This window comes from Corvus cornix, chromosome 2, assembly GCF_000738735.6.
Source record: "Corvus cornix cornix isolate S_Up_H32 chromosome 2, ASM73873v5, whole genome shotgun sequence".
Taxonomy (NCBI): domain Eukaryota; kingdom Metazoa; phylum Chordata; class Aves; order Passeriformes; family Corvidae; genus Corvus; species Corvus cornix.
In genome coordinates, this window is record NC_046333.1 from 24,663,094 (window position 1) to 24,684,426 (window position 21,333).

The following is a 21,333-nucleotide window of genomic DNA, read 5'->3' on the forward strand; positions in this document are numbered from 1 at the left end:
TAATGTACCCCAGTTCTGCTTCCCTGGTTGGCTCCATTGGCCGCTCCACCCCTTGTCACCTTATACGTCATCAGAGTTTCCCTACTGGTTCCCTTACCCTGGCCCCGCCTTTATACCGCCCCTTGCCCTCAGATCATTGGTCCCTGATGCTCTCTTCACTCCACTGTGTAGCCGTGGGTCCACCCATTGTTAACAGGGTATTTTCTCTGCGACCTTGCGCTGGTATGGCTGCAATAAATCTCTCCCGTAGAACCCCATGGGGAGACCCTTCCTGCTCCTTCATCATCGGACTGTTTTGCCAGCTATCCGGTGTGTGTGTATGGTGTGTGCAAGTGTGGTGGCTGCATTGAGTGGCTTCCTCCTGGAGACGCCTTTTACCATCCAACTCCGCCGTGACAGTAGAAGAGGAAGATTAATTTGAAACTTGAATGTGTAGAAGAGCAGACTTGATCTAGTCAGTTGGTATTCCACCACACACTCCCAAAATGCATGCTCCAAATATGACAGGAAAATGAATGCAGGAATGCACACTTCCTAATAAGAAAGTGGTGGTCTATGGAATGGGTAGGATAGGAAAACTGATACTGAAAAAGCTGAAAGTACATGCCTGTTCTTAGTCCTTGAGTACAAAAGAGAGAATGGCATGGGGGAGAACAAGTACAAAGGAAATACTGGTGTTTAGAAGGTACAAGCTTTCACCCTTAAATCAAAAGGTACTGAGCCAAAACAGAATATTTGATCTCTTTGGGGATTGTCTTGGGCATGGTTTTTAATGACAGAGCTCATCTTAGAATATTAGGATAGCACAAGAATTAAGATGTATTTCTTCCTTTTCTCCTTCATGGTTAATTCTTAGGATGATGCATCCCCAGCTAAGAAAATGTTCCCCTGAATAAAAGGGATTTTTTTTTTTGCCTTAGAAGATACCAAATTACAATAAAATACAGATGATCTTCTTGTATATTTTCAGGCAGGATTCATTTAAAATCTTTAATGCTGCTGCAAATTAATCAACTCAAGAGGTAAGGCAAAACCAACAGAGTATCTCTATGCATAAGAAGGCTGCTTCTCTCCAATCAGGGTGAACGTACAGACCATGAGGGTTTGTTCATCCCTGCTCACAGTTGACCCTTTCTGATACCTGAACTTCTGCCCTTAAGCACTCTGCGTGATAAACCTGAAGCAGAGGTCCAGGCAGGCTAGCACAGCTGCTAGATAATCCCTCCTGCAGCTTGCACTCAGCTCGGTCACAGACAATGTTGGCACCTTTTCCTAGACTTTCTTTCTTAAGTACTACAGGACTCTTAGCGTATATCTGCTTAAGAGAATATGTAAAACACACCTAATATGCCATGCTTGAGTCATATCAAAACTGCACCCACTTTTACACTTTTTTCAGTTCTGAGAACTGAATAATCCTTCATTCCACCACATTCTTGTAAAAAACATCAGTCAAATCCAGCTGCAGTGTCAGGTAAGTGGGCAGTAAAGTATTTGGCTTTTGCAGTCAGGGGCTTCAATCTGAAATTTCCAGGCTAAGACCATCTATCCTACTCCCCTCTGACTGCATCTATACCAGGTTTACTGCAATACTCCAAATGAGTGAAGAGGTAAATACCAATCCAGTGAATTCTCATTCTTTTTCATGCCTCTGGACATAAACTTACAGTGTCCAATGATTTTTTATTTGGCTGGTTTTCACATAGAATTATTTCTTACACACTGATACCTTTTATGCATTATTCAGCACTAAATTTAAGAGGATTAGTGTCTTAGTTACAGACTGCAGGCTCTCTCTGCTATTTTTAACTGCTATCACTGCGAAAGATAAATTGTTAAAAGCAAGTCATTAAAGTACTAAGAAATGTGAAAAGAATTTTTACTGCTGAGGAACAGTTAGAAATTTATATTTAATATCAATTGTTTCATTCAGTACTACTTGTTGGTAATTGGGTCCTTTATTTAATAACTAAAAGTGCCAAAACATTTGAATCACTTAAGAAAAATGTTGCTAAATAATCCAGTTACTGAAGACTGAACTTCTCAGATTAAATGATCCCTATTTCTATGGGAAAGAGTCCCTGTCCCTGGAGCCCCCCAAAAATTCTAGAGGCCTCTATGTGATAGGGATCCTGGGGGTGGCAGAGCAGAGAAATTCCCTTAAAGCACACCAGAGATGGTAGAGGGTAGGTGACTCTTTACCATCACAGTTCCAATGTACTCAAGCCCCCATGGCGAAGGACACAGACCTGGAACAGCATGTTGGCTGTAGAACTCATACTGTGGGGTCTCCTCACTCCCCTGCAGGGTAATTTAGCCCGAATCATGAAGAAATTTCCATTTTCCTGATGGGGTGAGACATCTTGGTCTGGCTCTTAATATTACTTATGTGGTTCTTCAGAGAAATGACCTATCCTGCCATAAGGGTTGTATTTGTTATTGCTAGTAATCCATTAGGGTTTCCACTGGAACAATTAAATAATTTCATAATTAATGAATAAATTTTTCAGAAAGATGATGAATAGTTTTACGGCTTTTAAGAAATTACATTACTGATTTTAAGATTTCTGTGTCTGGAGGATATGTGCTGTTCTATCAGCCACAGACTGACAACTAGGCAGCAGAACTGCTTACAGACCTCAAAAATCTCCCCTCCCCTTCCTGTAGACCAGTTACTCTTTATCGCTACATTAAGCCACCTGAAGGGTGTGGTGCTTTCTTTTCCTCATGCAGGACTACTTTTTACCTCTGTCACCTTGCCACCTGCATGAAGATCCAGGCTTATCTTCCCCATCTGCACTGGTACTTGAAAAGAGCTTGGGGGTAGAAAATGGGTGACTGAGTTAGGGTTTCTGTAACAATTGGCCCTTAAAACCTTTCAAGTCCCTTACAGCTCACAAAAGCTTAAAAATAAATCATGAAGTATAAAACCCAGATACATATTGCCATGGAGACTGGAAGAGACACAAGGCTGAGGCATGAGATGACTAAAGCTATGGGGGATAGCACACAGTCTTGTCAGTACAAACACCACTGAGACACAGCAGACATTAAACTATCATGCAGGTGAAATAAAATGACATGTAAAAGCCATTCACAAGTTCAACAGCTTTATGGCATGGTTCCTCCGAGGCCTTGAATAACCAAAAAGAAAGATCAAGGTCCAGCTAAGGCTAAAAAGCACCAGTGAACAAGAGAAGAAGTCTAAATACAGCAAAAATTCTTTTAAGAATGTGTGATACTAAATCTCAATTGTCAAGTATATTAAAATGAAGGGACAGAGGCTCATAATAAGGCTCAGTTGACTGTTCCTTGCTTAAACCCCCACCTGGGTTCTGTATCTGGAGTCCACAGCGCAAGAAAGATGTGGACCTGTTAGAGCAGGTCCAGAGAAGGCCACAAAGATGTTCAGAGAAATGGAGAACCTCTTCTGCAAAGACAGACTGAGAGAGCTGGGGTTGTTTAGCCTGGAGATAAAAAGGCTCTGAGGAGACCTCCTTTTGGCCAGACAGTACTTAATGGGAACTTATGAAAAAGAGGGAGAGGAACTTTTTACACAGGCAGACAGTGGTAGGACAGAGGGGAATTAATGGTTTGAATCTAAAAGAGGAGAGATTTAGATTAGATGTTAGGAAGAAATTCCTTACTCAGAGGGTAGCGAGACATTGGAACAGGTAGCCCAAAGAAGTGGATGCCCCATCCTTGGAAGTGTTCAAGGTCAGGTTGGATGGTGCTCTGAGCAACCTGGTCTAGTGAGTGACATCCCTGACTATGGCAGGGGGGTTTCCAACCCAAACCATTCTATGATTCTATGAAATCGTGCCTGGATTTGTACTTCCTACTTCCAGTATTAAGTCACTCAGAAGTCATGCAGCAAAATGGAACTCACTACTGAAGTTTAAATCCCAAAACCCTTTACAATTAACTGCTTCTCTCATACATCCAAGAATATAAGGATGTCAAGTGCATTATTTTCCAATAATTCCAATATATGCAATTATATGATTGATCTTTTTTCCTGCAAAATGAGCCCCTGACGACAGCATGACTCCAAGTCTCTGACATCCTTGGCGCCAAAATCCCACTCAAGTGCCTAAACATGGGGGTTCCCATGCTGTTGTGCATAGATACCCCAAAATCTTTTAATGATAGCAGTTGTTCAAAGAATTGCAACCAAGACACTGTAGCAGGTGCTCCAGTCACCCAAAATCTGGTCTTTGGCACTACTGACCTAGTCATCTTTGAGATGCCAGAGCTGTGTATTGTGCTCTACTGTCTTGGGTTGTGTGCTCACTCCACAGCACCAGTGTGTGACAGTATGTGTGCAAAGGACTCCCACTGATGGCTTGTTGACTTTGACATTTTTAAGGCTCTCATGACTGCTTATGACTGGATCTTTTTAAAGACATGTAGATAATAAGGTGCTAGCAAGCACTTTTCATTCTGAGTAAGAAAGTCAGTCCAAATTACTTAAAGGCTGCAACAAGAGAAAGATGCTAAACAGAAAAGCATGGCTAAAAAGGCAAAACTTAAACAATGGAAAATTTAACACCAAGATAATCACAAAGCTTGGTGCAAAAAGTAGCCCATTAGAGAGCAAAAGATCAAAAGGGCCGTGAGTATAGAGTGCTAGGAAAAGAAGAGAAAGATGGAGAAAGAAGATGAAACAGAGAGGAGAGTTGTTGTCACCAATACAGAAATCAAAGCAGCATGTAAACAGTCAGCTTATGTGACAGGTAAGACATCTAGCCAACAAACAGCATCATCCTGCTGCTTCTGAGTAACCACCTGACAATGTGTGTGGGGAAGAGTGAAAACTAAGAAAGCAAAATTAGCATTTAATGGGTTCCCCTAAAAAGACTGATGCTATCATTTCCTCTAAGAACAAAAGACATTTGTGCGAATTTGTCTGGTATGGAATTTTCCCTGGGCAGGCCATCCAGAAAAGAATAGATGGTCAAAGACAGTAAGCTACTGCTTTGTTTCCCATTTTATAATTCCCATCAAAAAGAGCTTTCTTACCTGCCTGTGAACAGCCGATGAAGTGTTACTATGACAGTGATTTCCAGGGATGTTAATACTCATTTGCAAAATTTTCCCTACTGGACTAGAGCCAGGTTAAAAATATATATACACATATATATACTTATCATATATTTATATTTATCTCAAGAAGCTACTGTCTCTCAATCAGTCACCAACTCTTATTCCCTTCCCTTTAGCCTCCAACTCCTCCAAAGAGAGGTGGCATGAGAAAGAGAACACTTTGCATACAGTGCTCTGTTGAGTGTGCTGGATTTACGAATGTCTAGTAGGATTTAAATGACTGTTTACTTATCTCTGATATTTAAGCACTGGCTAGTGAACTTCTGCTACTTAGATTTTCAATGTAGTATCAAGAGACATCACATTTGACTTTTAAACTTTAAAAAAATGGATTAAGCAGCCGTAAATAGATGAGAAATCACATTATCACAGGGAGTGTGGTTTTGGAGAAAGCTCATCACCCAACTAGTAATAACCTGGAAATGTTACAGTTGTGGAGATCAAGCAATCCCTTGCCTTGCATGAGTTATTTCATATTCTAGCATTTGCAAAGATGAATAACAAGGTGCATAGACTTTGTGGGTGTTGAAAATGCATGCAATGTGAGAATCTGGGCAGTGGAGGATGCACATAAAGGACAGTAGAGGATGCAAGACTGTACACATGAGTTGACATTGAAGGTGCAGAATCCCTGCATCAGGTTAAAGAGAATCTTACTTGCATTTGTCTTTGTATACTTTAAACAAGCTTACTTGTCTCAATTTTTTAAAAAAAGTTTGCTTAATGAAATCAAGATATAAAACTTAAAAATCACCTTTAATGGCTGCTAAATATCCTCTCAGTTCTCTCTGGAGTCTGGAACCCTCTGCCTGAAAAAGAAGAAAAAAAAAAGCATGGAAGTGAAAACACACGTCAGTTATGTTTAATGCCTTGAAACATGCATGCAGTATGTCAAACAACAACTACAAGCAATTTCAGGAGCTATCTGATTAATAGTGCCACATGTTGCAAGCATGCACAGATTCATGTGAAGAGGGGGCCTGGCAAAGGAGGCTTGGCATGGTGTACTCTCTAGGCTAGAATTTCTGGGTTTATTTTATCAATCGTCCATGCAGCAAAGAACTCCACTCAAAGAAAGACAGGTGTATTTTACAGCCAAGGTGCAGTTCAAGTCAGCTGGGCCTATGGCCTAATCTGAAACACAAAAAGGTATAATCAAAAACGGTGAACTTCCACTGGAAACTACTCAAATGAGGCCAGTCTAGACCTGAAGGAAGTTCTACCCTTACACAAGTTGTTCACTACATTTGCAAACAACCTCCCAAGTATTCTAACATTTTAACATTTTGCAAGCAAATAACTATTAAAATACAGTACCTTTGTTTTGCTTGATTAGTGCATCTTGCAGTCTACTGTCAAATCTCGACTGTTTCTTTGGCAAATACATCAAAATTATCTTTCTTTTTTTTATACCAGCAATGTTTGAAAAACTCAGAACAGAGAAAACACAATGAATTTTGTTACTTTATCTCTGACTGTATCACAAGTTGGACTTCACAGTTCCAAGGATTTGCAAAGAAACCTGTGCTACACACATATTTTATTGCTAAAAAGATGCTGTCCAGGCCACCTTCAATAGCCTGAAGATTTTTGAAACAGTCCACATTTACCAGTTTCCAATATCTTTCAAATTATTTATTTAAGCAGTTGGAAACTACAGGAATATCAGCTTGCAGTCACATTTTCTCACATACAGCTACACCATGTGGAAAAACTCAGCAGCAAAATATGACTGACTGCTTTGGAGTTTCTCTTATATTTTCTATGTGAAAATCAGAATCTAACGGGTGCATGTGAATAAAGTGAATACTTTAGAAGGCAGAAGGCATAAGCTGTTACAACTCCACTTAACTCAAAGGATTTCTGTCAGTAGAGGATTTGCCATCAGCAACTTCAATGCTCAGAGCATTCAGACACAGAGGATCATAAGAAATTCAGGTGATAGGGGCTATTTGATGCTTAAAATTCATCATACCTGCAGCCATGTCCAAATTGTGGTTCTGAAAAAAATACTTGTCTAACCAGTACACACAATACAATGCAGATTACACCCACCAAACTCACTTCTCTCAGCTTCCTGAAGGGAACTGTAGGCCTTTAGAATGGGATCAACAACAGCCCCCACCCCCATCCCTCAAACTGCAGTACACTATAAGACGAGAGCAACTGTTTAACGTCCTGGAAATACTAAAGAATTTGGAGGGTAAAAATGCCTGAGTGGGCCTAGAAAGCAGACTGAATTCACTTTATGGATTCAACAAACAGAAGCTTGCTTTTTACACTAATTTGATCTGAAACAAGTCACCTACAGCTCTCAAATCCATTAATTGACTAAATGATGAGCACAGAAATAGACTCAGCAGGGTGGTATCTGGAAAGCTGCTGGGTAACAGCAAGCGTGAAGGAGCAGCCGGCCCACTGACCTTTCTTTGGTTTGGGACCATATTTTATGCTCCAAGGAAAGGCAACCTCTTCCCCTGCTTTGGAATCAGAGCTGCATATCAAAGCAAGGGCCAGACAGGTTGAGTATCAGTGGATTAAACTGCAGATTTAATTACTTATAGAACAACAGAAAGTTCTGGAGTAGTAGCTTGATGTTGTGTCCTTTAAGAAAATATTAGGTGTACATTTTAATACTGTTTAGCAGAAAGTACTACCCTAAAGCATCAATACAACACATTATTTCAGGCTACATAACACAGCAGAAGCTAACTTCATTCTGTGCTTGAATAGTAGGCAGGGGGATGACAGAAGTTGTCTGTTTTCCATGGACCACGGCATTAAGTGATGAGTGCTTCCACAGAGAAAAGGAGATTGTACCCAGGAGCAAATTTCTTGATCTCATGTCTGAAGAGGAGGATCAGCAAATATTTGGCAGAAACTAGAGGGAAGTTCCCCTTTTATGCATGCCAGTCTCCTCCTGGGAGGATCCCTAGTACTGTGAGAAGTCACATGAAGGCACAGAAGTTATCTTTCCATTTCATACCTTCTTTGGCCTGAGCTCTTGTGGTAAAAATGGAAGGTACAGCAACTTGGTTCTTTGTCATGGTCCAGCTGAACAGGTGACCATATAGTAACAACTTTTAGTTATTACAAAATCTCTGGTGTTCTGGGAGCAGCAAACTGCAGTTGGAAGGCTGAGAGCTTCCTTAGCTGATTTCATGTCCAGTTTTACTCGTACACATGATGTTTTGTCACTAGGACTAAGCAGCACACAACAAATGTCAAGGAAACATACTGCTCAAATGCTATGTTTATAACTATACTGCTGTGCAGTTTCACAACTCCTACCCTAAACCACTGTTAGATCTATTGTGCTTGGTTAGCATTGTGCATCATCAGCCACTGCTCTTCAGGGAATTGTGTAAGAAAAAGTCAAAGCAGTAAAACATGATGTAAATATTTTGCTGTATGTGCTGTTATGAATTCTGACACTTCATTCAAAAGAATAATTTTAATATGCATCTCCCTCAGTCTAGGTTATTAACAGGCCACAAACACCTGAAATATCTAAGCATGATAGAGTCATATGAACTTTCCCTCATTATCAATTGTTGTGTTGTGTGACACTGAAAAATCCATGAGCAAGGGCCAGCTCCTACTAATTTGAGAGGTAATCTCTCAGTTTCAATGACAACAAAATTAGACCTTTCTAAAAATACCAGAAACAAAAATTAGCATCAAAATCCCTCAGCCCTGTGAATTCTGAAAAATGTGCTGCTGGTCTACACATTTTCTGTAGTAAAATCATTATTAGTGAAGACAGATATACTTTTATCACTTAACAGACTAATTAAAATTCGTAAGATGAAAATACTGCATTGCTGACTATGCACATCTTGCAAACTGTTACATACAGGTTTTAAAGTACTTTAAAAAATACTCTAAAAAGTATTAAAAGATTTTAATGTATTTAATGTTGTCCCTTTATGGTGTTTACTGGTACACTTCTACTTTCTGGTCTATCAAATGAAAACATCCGGTGGCTCTGAAACCACCGTTCCAAGTATATTCATTAAAGCCATGAATTTTGTTAAATGAGATGCAGCTTCTTGAGGGAGAATGAAAGGCAGGTGTCCTTTTGCCAATGTTGTATTCCTCTATAATGAAATTTCCCAAGACAGCACTGATGCTTCCTTTATAATTTCATCATTTCTTTCGTTTGTTCTACATAAGTCAGTAAAATGAGTCAGAGTTTTGTAAGATGTAAGAAACTCCAGAGGAAAGTCTCAATAGGAAACTTCTCACAACCAGTTTGTTTGATAACAGTACACATGTTCTACCAGACTCCTGCACCAAAAATCAGTGCTCTTAGCTCATCTGATCAAACTCAATACACTAATTGCCAAAAATCTATTACATAACCCTGTTTAACTTTACATAAGAGCAAGGGAGGCATGCTAAAAACCCAAACCAACATCCATCTTTGTGAAAGTCAACACAGCTCTTCACAGCAATGTCCCAGATAATAGTTTGTTGCTTTGAATGACATAGCCTATCATGTTTCTACTCTGGTCTCATTATATGGTCAGTATTATATAGCTGGTAAAGACTCATACACTCAGTGAGATAAGAAGGTTCAGTGTTTCATGATCTAGCAATCTACAGCTGCAGGCCTTACGTACCCTGACAGCAGCGTTAGGCCTTTTCAGTACTACTGATTCTTGGGTATTTTAGTTTTGGTTTTCTTTTCAATTCACAGCATTTAGGCATATCTTAGCACTGGAATTAAGAAAAAGAGTCACAGCACTGTTGGCTGTGAGACAGACGAGACCTAAAAAAAGTTAATGATGAAAATGAAAACCCGATAGTTTCCATCTAATCAGCTTTTGCTTCCTAATGGATTAGAAAAACTGTTGCATCCACTCAGAAATTAAAGACCACCTTGCCTCCACAAAAGTTGTAATTGGATGACCTATTTGCCAGGAATCATTAATTTACAGCTTTCCAGTCAGAACAGAAGAGTTTGATTTTTCTGTCATGTCACATATGGGATATAAACACAATACATCTTTCCAGGAAAGGTCAGCACATGAATGACATACAAAACCCAAATATATCACTCCAATTTAGTGAGAGGCAAGAGGATTGAAAATATTGAACCTGAAGTACAGGGTAATTCATAACAAATAATAACAAAATAATAATAATGATAATACTAATAACAACAATAATTAAAAATGGCAATTATTAAAGCAGCTCTAATTAATGCTGAAATTTTTTCATTTCATTGCTAAGACATCAGAGAAATAGCTGAAAAGAAAATATTTTCTGTATCACCTGGAAGACATTCTTTATTGTAATGTGCTGTTACTTGTCACAGTGTAGATCCGTGCTGTCTCTCTTCATAAACACTTCAGGTACTATTTACTGCTATGTCTTTTACAGAACTCTGTAGTATGAATGAAAATAACTATTACATTATGAGAAGCTTAACAAAATAAGAGGCCACTTGGACAAATCTGTAATTCAATATGAAATCTATCTGCTAGCCAGAATACTCTAGTTTACCATTTATCAGGTTCCTTATAGTCCCTAGAATTGTCTCCTAAATTTTGAAATTTTTTTCTTAAAGAAATGGATTTCCTTTTTTTCTTTCTAAGCTCTAAGAGATTTGGGTTTTGGAATATTTGTCTAGTGCATCAGTTGAAAAAACTGGCTTTGGAATCTTCTCTGGAAACACAGAGGTTTCAGGCATAACAGTATCTTCCAGGAGAGCACCAAATTTGTGGCCAAGCCACTAGGAAGGCTCAAAAGTAAGAATTTTGTAGTTCTAGTTATTAAGTAGCATGTTGAATTGATGTAAACTGCATCAAATGAAACAGGCTTCTCATATGATTCAGACTAATTCAAAAAAACCCCAAACCAACTCTAAAGGCAAGAACCAGGGAGCCTTGCCTTGTGTTAGTAGCGACTCCCAGTAGGCAGTTGAGAAAGCTCTGTGCCTGCAGGGACACTAAACCAACCCTTTTACTGAGCCATTGGTTTCTGTTTCAGATGAGGACTGAACTGAAAAATATGTGGCACTCACCTTAAGTGAAATTCCAACCGTGCCTCACAACTAAACCTCCCCCCTCAAAGCATTCTACCTTCACAGTTACTACATCATCCGTTATGTATAATCATGTCCTCAAAGTAGGGCCCAGAATAATGGTTTTAATGAAATTTGGGGTCTGCAGAGGAAGCAAGAATCTACAAGTCCACGTCTAAAATTAATCTATATACACTTCATGTCAAGCTAGACTTTCTGAACAGCTACTTGTGACTCTCTTTATGGCTACAGCTGCATACCCATAACTACATTTGTAAATAACATACATAAGCTATGTGTTAACAGATCAGGTAGAAAACTGTCCAGAACTGTTTGTTGTGAGCTGCATCATGTTCAATCCATGCCTTAAATCTCTGAGCTGGGCTATGTCAACTATCCCCACAGTCAGTTATCCCAAGGGGCTCCTGAAGAAACATATATAGGTTTCCTTTTAAAATAGTCAGAAGTAACTCTGAACATTCAACTGCACTGGGGAAAAAACAATTAGTACAGTTACTAAAGCTGCAGAGGTATAATAGGCAGAGGCATAATTATATGAAAATACTGTATTTCTGACTATGCGTATCTTGCAAACTGTTACATACAGGTTTTAAAAAGTACTTTTTAAAAGATTGTCATGTATTTAATGTTGTCCCTTCATGGTGTTTACTGGTACACTCCTACTTTCTGGTCTATCAAATGAGAACTTATATGGGGCACTCAAAACTCGCACAGTTTGACAATGGTTTGGACTCTGGATTTGGAGCAATCAATGGTCAGAATCAAAAAAGAAAAACATTGCATCTGCTGCTCTCTCTTTTTTAGTGAGGAATCAGTTGAAATGCATCTGGGCTGTCCATGCAGAGATAATTTTGTAGCATAAAATAGAGGGCCTCACCTTCCTGGATATCTTGCCTGATTGGAAATTAATAAGGTTGAAATGAGATTTAATGGGACACTGTATTTCTTCTTGTCTTGGGAAAAATGGCCCTGAAGACATAAGATAGTTATTAAACACACATTTCAGGATGGAATGGAATCAGCAGAGAAATCCCTCCCATGGTCTCAAAATACATTGTACATTTGTATAGATTGTATATATACATTGTATAGAGTGTATTTGGCTTAGGGATCATCCAGTATATGAAGTACACTTTGGGATTGTCCCAAATGCTTGTTAGACTCAGTCCCCCTGAATGTAAACACTTGTTGGCTCACAGAAAAAAGCTCCTTTCCACTGTACTAGATTGTTTTTTTCTCTGTCTGGTTTACTTTGGAATATCTACCAGACACACTTGGTATCACTTTTATTTAGCAAAGGAGTCTCATATGGACAGAACTGTATTGAACACATAATAGTTTCAGCTTAACAAGTACCACAGATCCCCTGCAGCTTAGTATGAGATTCTACAGACAACCAAGAAAATCTGAGAATCAGCTAAGGAGAAATAGTGTCACCCATTCAGAGTAATTTTAAAGTTCACACTTGTTGTTAACTGCCTGGATTATTTTATCCATCTCAAGACCACGTACAAGATCCGTAAAATGAGGGGGGTCTAAAAGGGCATAAGATAGGTTTAAAAATGGTCATATAGATATATGAGATACTTACTAATTCCTAGAGAAAATAAGATTTTGTAAAACACAGATTGATATTTGTAAGACATATTGAAGCTCCCTTTCTTAATCATGTCCTTCATCCAACTCTAGATTAAAACACCTATCACTGTCTGCATGAGTTGGGTATCTCTCCTTTTCATAGAGCCAATGTATACCTCTCAAGAGCAACCTGTGAAGTCAGGAGAGCAATTAAGAAAATCTTGTAGTCAAAACCATTCACTCAGTATAGTTATCTAGTGCTGTTTGTGATACATCCACAAATAGCAAACACAACTGGTCCTTAGAGACCTACCAGCTTTGCTGAACATCAACTGGAAGCCGGGGGGACACACTAGGGCCTTGCAAGTGGCAACAGATGCCAAGATTTAGATAACTAACTCAGAACCCTCACAACAGTTGGTGGGGTTGTACCAGGAACCACAAGTGACCCCAGTGGAGGCTATACCCTCAATGATGGGTGCCATCCTGCAGGGTCTGAGACAGGTGGGTAGAGACAGAGACTGGTAAGAGGTTTCACTGACAACCCTCAATCTAATGAGGGTTTGAACCAGGTCCAGGGTTTGTCTGAGAGATCCAGATGGTAGCAGCAGGACATGCAGCTGAAACATGGGTTCCCTAGGCATGGGAATGAGTCTATAGTGTAATTTATGCCAAGGGCTGAGCTAAAATGGGACTCCTGGGTCCACGTGCAGGATTAGGGGACCCAGATAGGGCTGATCAGAGACATTAAGGTCCACAGATGCCCCCAGAAAACTGATTGGTTGTTGCCTTGCTCTCCAGACCCTGCTGCCCAGTTCAGCACAACCATCAGGGAACACCCAACTCCTGGAAACCCATGTTCAGGTGTTGCAATCTGGAACTGGATCACTCTCTAGGCACAGGGTTCAGCTGCCAAAACACGTCTGCAGTTGGAGATGCCACATGGTACTCAAGACAGCAGGTATTATACAGGGCTGTGGTCAAAACCATATGTCTTTTTCTAGAGCAATGTCTGGGGGCCCGGTGGGACACTGTGAGGCACATCTGGTGCCTTTGTGTAGGTGGTGAATCTCATCTTGGGTATCTTAATTCACGAATAGGTTTTAAAAAAGCAGTGGCACAGCTGATGCAAAAAGAGCACTTCAAAAATGTTAATTGTCTCAAAAGACCAACTTTTAGACAATGTCATGATACAACTGTAAGGCAACCAAGCATGCTTGTGTGAAAAAAGATTTGGACAGGATAAGCCTTTTCAGGAACCATAACAATTACACCCAATGAGCAGCTCTTACTATGAGCACATTAAGTAAAACAGTCCACAGAAGCAGGTTCTGATCACTCAACAAAAGCAAAAAAAGGCTCTTCGTTTTCACCTAATTCTATAAACTAGCAACAACAGCATTTGACATTTTGCTTTTTTTCTGACAACATGGCGTGGGAAGCTGCTTTTGTAGTAGCAACTGGTGGATCTCCTGTGTGTACATATACAGTACATAATGTTTATGGGTTTAAGCACTAAAATATATTTTAAGTGTAGTCTGTAAAGTAAAAGAAGTCTCATAACTACATGTTATAAAAAAGAAAAATAAAGAGAGATAAATATGCATATACATGAAATAGAATATTGCTCTCTTAGAACAATAAAGTGTGACTTTTAGTGACTGTGAGTCATTAAAATAAACATGGGGATAAAGGTAATTGCTACTGTACTTCCTGTAAAAAAAAGAACATGTAAAATGGAATTGCTTGAAAAACAGAATACAGATGGAATTTCTGGTAAATCCTCAATAGCCTTTGATGATAATTTCACAGCTGAGAGAATTATGCAGAAATTCTCTCTTTTTTCCCTCATTCTGAACTTAAGAGTTGATTAAGAGGCTGGGCATATTCACGATTAGCTATGCAGAGATAAATGTTTAAATCTCAAGAAATTTCTTGCAATACAATGAAAGTCTGTGTCATACTGTCATATATGAGTTTATACATTTTGTTTGTTCCACAAGCTTTGATTTAGAGTGGGAATTTTCAGTTTACAACTTAAGTGGAAGATGAAAAACAGCTGTATTCATTGTTTAAATGTTTTTACTGTTGGCATCAGCTGCAGCAGCTTAATGGTTTTGATAGAGAAAGTCCTGAGGCTCTGCAAAGCAACTATGTTCTGTTCTCTCTGGACATGGGATAAATCAGTTTCTCCACGGTGATTCATCTGGGTAATTCAACTGCAGGTTGTCAAGTCCAGAAGAGGCTCTTATCCAACTATATTCAGGAAGAGATGGGAATGGATGACTGGGAAATATAAATGACCTTTTTCTCCAGATAGATCTGCTGCATGTGTCCTTACATATAGCCTTCTTCTGAGTTCGGTACAGGCCCACCATCTGATCTGCTATTCAGGCAAAAATTTCAGGTTTTCAATTTTCTGTTTGCTGGATAATGAGCACTATGCTCTTTCCTTTATCCTTTCAGTTGGCTGAACTGGGAGTCCTCATTTATTATCTTTGGAGAGTAGTAATAAAAAGATCATTCTATACTTAAGGTTAGTTGACCTCTCAAGTGTTGCAGGCTCAGTAATGCAGGGAAATAAGACAAATAGACCATTTTCACAGCTTTCAGCTTACCAGGACCCCTGAGCACACATAGCACCAGCTGCAAGAGAGAACTTGCAAAGAGACATAGAACTGAAGTGATAGTGTTCCTGAGAATGAGCTGTGGGTAGGTGAGGTGTCCAGGGAACAGACAAATCTGTCGGCAACTGAGGCACGGACCCAGACCAGCAGGGAATCTGAATCGTTTATTCAAAGAAACGAGCTGGTTTTATACACTTTTCTAAGGCACAGTATTTCCTTATATGGCAGTCCTCACTACGTGATGCAACACACTTCCTAAAAGTCCTTCTATGGGGTGATCACTTGCTGTTCACCCTTCTGCCAGCTCCTGGAAGCCTCCTCTCCATAGGGGTCTGCTGTGTGACACCTCCTCCCGCCAGGGTCTGGTGGAGACAAGCCTCTGTGCGCTGCCATGTGCTCCTTTGTGCTGCCACGTGCCTCTGCAGGCAGGTTTTACAGCTTGTAACTCAACTTTATTCCATCTCTTCCCACAAAATCATTGCTAAGTGAGATTGCAAGAAACAAAGTAAAACTTGGACCTCCTCTCAAACTTCCTCTGTCATGGTCTTGTTGGGTCAGTGACCACCATGGAGACAAATAATCCTGGCGGGACCTGAAAAAGATGGGACAGCCTCTAACAGGGGTGGTTCTTCTTGCAAGCCTCCTGAATGGCCCACATCAACAGTTTGGTGAACCTCAGCACAGGGATAAATCCACCAGACTGCCTTTTTATGCTTTAATATCTAGAATCTGACTTTTCTTTATCTAAAGCCTCTAGAGTTGCAGAATGAACTTGAAAGCAGGACTGAATGTAAACCAAGAAGAGACGGCTGCTTGAGTTCACAGAAGACAGCAGTTTTGCATGGCATTAATCAGGAAGAGTGATAATTCAGAGGCACATTGTTAGGCTTCATACCTTTGCATTGTTAATAAATTGTAGATCAAAGCATGGACAAAACTCAGAAAATTTAAACTATTTATATGCTTCTTATTGGTGAACATGGCAGAAACAGTGCTTTTGCAGCATTTTCCCCCTTGTATTTGAAGAATTGAGCACAACAGAACTCCTTGAAAGCACAGTAAGCATGCGTGACTAGTTCAGTAAATATACACTCTCTCTCATTTGGTGTGTCAGTGGACCTAGCCTAATCTGCATGTGACTGTCATGATGGTTGTAGTAGTTCCCTTTGCAGTCATTCCTCCCAACCCAATTCCCTCTCTGGTCCCAAGCCACATTCGCATTTAGGATGTAGCATCATGCAGTTCCTGCAAAGTCCTTTACTGTTTGTTACTGTCTCTATGTATATCAAAGAACAAGGAAATAAAAATAAAGTAATGCTAAGATTCTCCTTAGCCCTAAGCAAGATTTTCAGCTTAAAATCACCATTACAGAAAATTTTTGGTAAAGGACAAAAAACCCCAATACTTGAGACATCATTTTGCTTAAAAGGATTTTTTTTCTCTTTCCCCTCTTTTTTTGTCTCAGAATTTTGAACTAAAAGAAAAAAGTACCACATATTCTGTTTCTTCATGGGGATACTCCATTTGCTCCTACACCAAAGTAACCCCTCAGAGATGTACCTTATTTCTACAAACACGGTTACTAGCTGTGCAAGCAGCTGGGGTACGGACGAGTATAAGCAACAACATTGGATAATCAAGAAGTCAAGTCAAGAAGACTTGGAAAAGTGGAAGGGGAAGAAAAGGGAAAATATAACTTCTCTGTAGGGTTTCAAAGCTTCTATTGAATCCCACCATTTTCCTGACCTCAAGAAATTTGGGGAAGGAACTACCATTCTCAGAGAAACAGATTCTTTTACCTCCCAGTATTTTTCTCTTTGGTGAAGAGGAAAGCTCAATAGCTCTTGAAACCTCCCTCTCTTCTACACCAAGAGAGGAAAATAAAGGCTAAGTGACAAAAGAGTTAATAAGCATTCTAGCAGTCAGGATGCAGGGTTTGCGTTTACACAGAAAGGAGAAAAGTGCATTTGGTAGAATAGGACTGATTCAGAGCAGAAATTGCAAACATTGACATGAGCCAAATTTTACATTGTGTAAAATGTGTGGGAGTAGTTCTCATCTCCAGTGCCTTTCTATAGGACCTCTAAATAACAGCTCACGAAGACAACAGATATGTCAATTCATTCTTATGTAACAAGACTATTTTCTTGGCGGTATTACCACAGTTCATGGTAGACATTAATTTGTACTAGAAAGGTACTACGTAATAAATTGCAATTCATCACCTCAGAGCCAAAAAGTCTGTCCAACAAAGCAACAAGTAATTGGGGTTAGAATTTAGGATTGCATTGGGAGTAGATTATAAACTCCTTGGAGCATCTTTGCTTTCCTGTGTTGTGTTTATAACACTAAGAGTAATTGAGCACTGCTTCCCAGTTATGCTTCATCAGCACTGCCACCATAGACCCCAGCACCCACGGGGAGCTTTACAACACAAGTGCAATCTGAAACTATTAATCTATTCACTCTTGAAAACCAGTATTATTATATAGCACTGATGAAAGTAATCCATAAAATGAAACCAAGGAAATACTTTTCTTTGTAAGAAGGCAAGCACTAAGCTGCATTTAATTGAGGTTGGGTTCTATTCTCAATTACTAGTGAAAATGTACTGTCGCTCTGATCTCAAGCGGTTCAAGCATGATGATGTTACATATGACTACAAATGTCCTTTTATTTTCAGCCCATGTTTTAGACTTCTGCAAGCACAAATACAACTGTTATCTCTGTTTGAAAATTGCAGAACAAAATCTTGTACCTACCAAAAAATAAAATTTTACCTGTTCCCCTGCAACACCTTCTTCAAAATCAGCAAGTTAAATATACTGCATTTTTAAGATGCAATTAAAGAAACTGAAAAAGTAACTGACCTCTTGCCGTTTGAAATTTTGAACATATTCTTCAAACTGTTCATCTTTAGTTTCATCTGCTTTTCCTAGTTTTTGAAGTACCTATAGTGAAAGGAAAAGTAATAATTTAATATTTATGACACAAATCAAAACCACTGCTATTTTCAACACTTCTGTTTTTGCAGTTAGGTGTAAATAGCATTTTACTTTTCGGGGTGTTTCATGCTCTACAATTCCAAAGTTCCCACAAGACACTATTTTGTCAAAATAAAGGATAAAAGCAGGACTATGGTGTGGGGGTGTGTGTGTGTGTAAATATACTCCCAAGTATGGAGTCCTTGGGAGAATGTTTCTTGTTTTTTTTTAGTGAAACAACTTTTCTTTTAGCAAAGGCTCCCATGGTTTCAAAGCAAGAAGGAATGAGAGAATTTTGCTGGCACTACAAATTATTGTCTGTCTCAGACAAAGAAAGAAAAAAAACCTCATTAGGTTTTTCTTCTCATTACATTGAACAGTATTAACATTATTCTTATCTGCATGATTTTCAACATAAAGTCTTAAAAATTAAAGAACTGTGAGGCTGATGCTTATTTAAAACTTGGTGTTCATTTTGCTCCCCTCATTAATTCATAAGTAAATTGTTGTCCACTAGATAATAAGTATGCTACAATAATTCAGCAATAAGCACTATTCAATCAGCAATCTCAAAAGTAATTTGACACAGCTACGCTTTATGCTGTATTTAACCACAATAAATGCATTCTATTATTAAATCCCATTGCCATCCATTCATTATAATACTGAAGACTTAAACATAGCTGCAAATAGGCTTCACCCTGCTTGTAAAGCAATCCCCAAATCTTTACGGAGTACTTGCTTGTGGGAATGAACCATCCCACATATTGATGTTCAGATTGCTCTCCCATTACAAATTGACCAAACTATCTATTTGCACAGTTAATAACAAAACCAAACAAACCAAAACAAAACCAAAACCCAGAAGCCCCACAAAATTGAAACAGTAGCAGTTAGCAGATAATATCAATAAACATAGAAACATTACTACCTATTCTTCTCAAAACAAAGAATGTACAGCTCCAGTAGTACCATATTCTTTCTCAGGCCACCTTCCTCTCCCAAGCCCAGCCAGTCTCACAGCACAAAATCAGGCTGCACAAAGGGGTGGTGAGCATTGCTACTGTGGAAACCAGACGTCAAGATGATCATGAAAGTGACGCAATGCTACCTGTGGACATGGCATGTGCAAGGAAGTTTTGGCATAATTACAGCAGAAAGACAGAAAGAATGATATCAGAGAAGAAAAAAAAGACATAGAGTAGCCTTTTGCTGCCAATAGCTATGTTCATTTTTTGGCATGTGTGGGCATTTCTGGTTGCTTTTAAAACAGATAACTAGTCCCAAAAATCTCATACATTCTCATCTCCAACCTCTTCATAAAATATTAGTAAGTATCACAGAGAATTTTACAGACAAATCATTTAATTTAACACTTTGAATCATCACAGGCCTTCACATTGCTCCTTGTCACCAATGAGCCAGAGTCTGCCCCCAACTGTGGCATGGCTTTGATCTGCACCGGGGGCTTTCAGAAAATCCAACGTTGCCTTTTCAAAGAGGTCGCTGCCAGGTAAGCCTCCTAATCATGGCAATACATTCAAACTACATTTGAAGCAAGAAGCATGTTAACTGTAGTAAGAGCAATTCATAACATAGATAACAAACTACAGCATCAAAAGTTGTCATTATAGAGTCTTTTTTCCGTATCAGTGGCGCACATCTATGTTTTCAAATGTGCACTCAGGCCCAATAGTGCAAGGCTCAGAAGGGAACAACCTCCCGTAGCACCTACCTCCTATTTGGTTTGGGGTTTTTTTATCCTATCTCCAGTTTTCTATTTCTATACAGATACTTAGCTGAACTAAGATGCAGTTGTTATAATCTAGCCTCTACAAACACCAATCCTAATCTTAATCCAGATAATTTATAAAATAGTTTCTCAATTTTCCCAATCCAAATCAGAACTATAAATAGGTCATATGGTTGGATATAAAAGTTCCAAGCCAGAGGCTTGTCATTAGTTAAAGAAATTTACCCTCATGGAAGTCCTGCAGGTCATGCAATGTACACAGATAACTGGGGTTCACTTACTCTTTTGCTAAAAGCAACCCTAATCCCATCCCCACAATTCCATATAGAGACCGTGGAGCAGACTGGGGCTAAAATAAACTATTCCTCACACATTCTTTTAGATCCCACTCATATAACTCCATGGACTACTGAATGTGTAGCTCAGCCTTTTACAACCAACCTAGCTGTATTCACAAGTTTAGCATTGGCAGTCTAAACAGAAAAGTGGCCAGGCTGACAGTCATAGAAACTGACCCACCTTTCAGCACTTGTTTGTGCACTTCTGTCTCAAAGTGGAAGTCTCTTGTCAACAGAAGTCTATAGTTTATAGTTTATTTTTGCTCAGTTAGATCAGCACCTATAGGGTGCTTTTGGAGTAGGGTTAAAGCCAGATGAAGGCTTGTCTGCCCTACATATGGGTTACTCTAACTCCACCACCCCCACCTCATGGACAGACTGAAATAAATTTTAAACATATTGTTCATCTTGTTCTGTGGAATACGTGGGTTAAAGTCAGGGTTTGGTCTATGGCTAGGGTTAGGAAAAGGCAAGTAGAACTAGGTTCAGAACAAGAGAAAATGGATTTGAAACACACAGGTTATTGGAAAGCATCTGATGGTAAAATGAAGGCTGTGCTCAGGAGCAGCAAGTGCCTAACCTCCCCCTTAAGCCTCAGTTTGACCACCCTTCTAGATAAGGATAAACTTTATTAACAGGAATAGCTCAGTTTATTGGTGGCCCATGAGGACAGGAGAAGAGTAGATGGACTGTGTTTCACAGAAGCCTTGGAGGGCTCTACAAAGTGCTAAAGAAAGGAAATCTGGACTGATAAGTGGCTAATATTTTATTTTAGGTCCATGTGGTAAGTAATCCATATTATGGATTTGAATTCAGGTTATTAGGAAAAAAAAAAGAGCAGAGGAATCAAAGATCTTGAACATTCGGTGGCCTGTAGGGCTTGAATGAGTCCAGA

At 39.3% G+C, this 21,333-nt stretch overlaps 1 protein-coding gene across 8 annotated transcripts in view; it reads right to left on the reverse strand.

The window, feature by feature from the left end:
• The window catches only part of AMPH (amphiphysin), a 136,604-nt gene that overhangs the window by 51,911 nt on the left and 63,360 nt on the right, over nt 1-21,333 (reverse strand). For all 8 annotated transcript variants that reach the window (XM_039548661.1, XM_039548660.1, XM_039548658.1 and 5 more), the window contains exons 2-3: nt 18,234-18,314; nt 5,861-5,915 (exon numbers count right to left, since the gene is read on the reverse strand). The gene's annotated coding sequence lies outside the window, so the exon portion shown is untranslated. The remainder of the gene's footprint in view (nt 1-5,860; nt 5,916-18,233; nt 18,315-21,333) is intronic.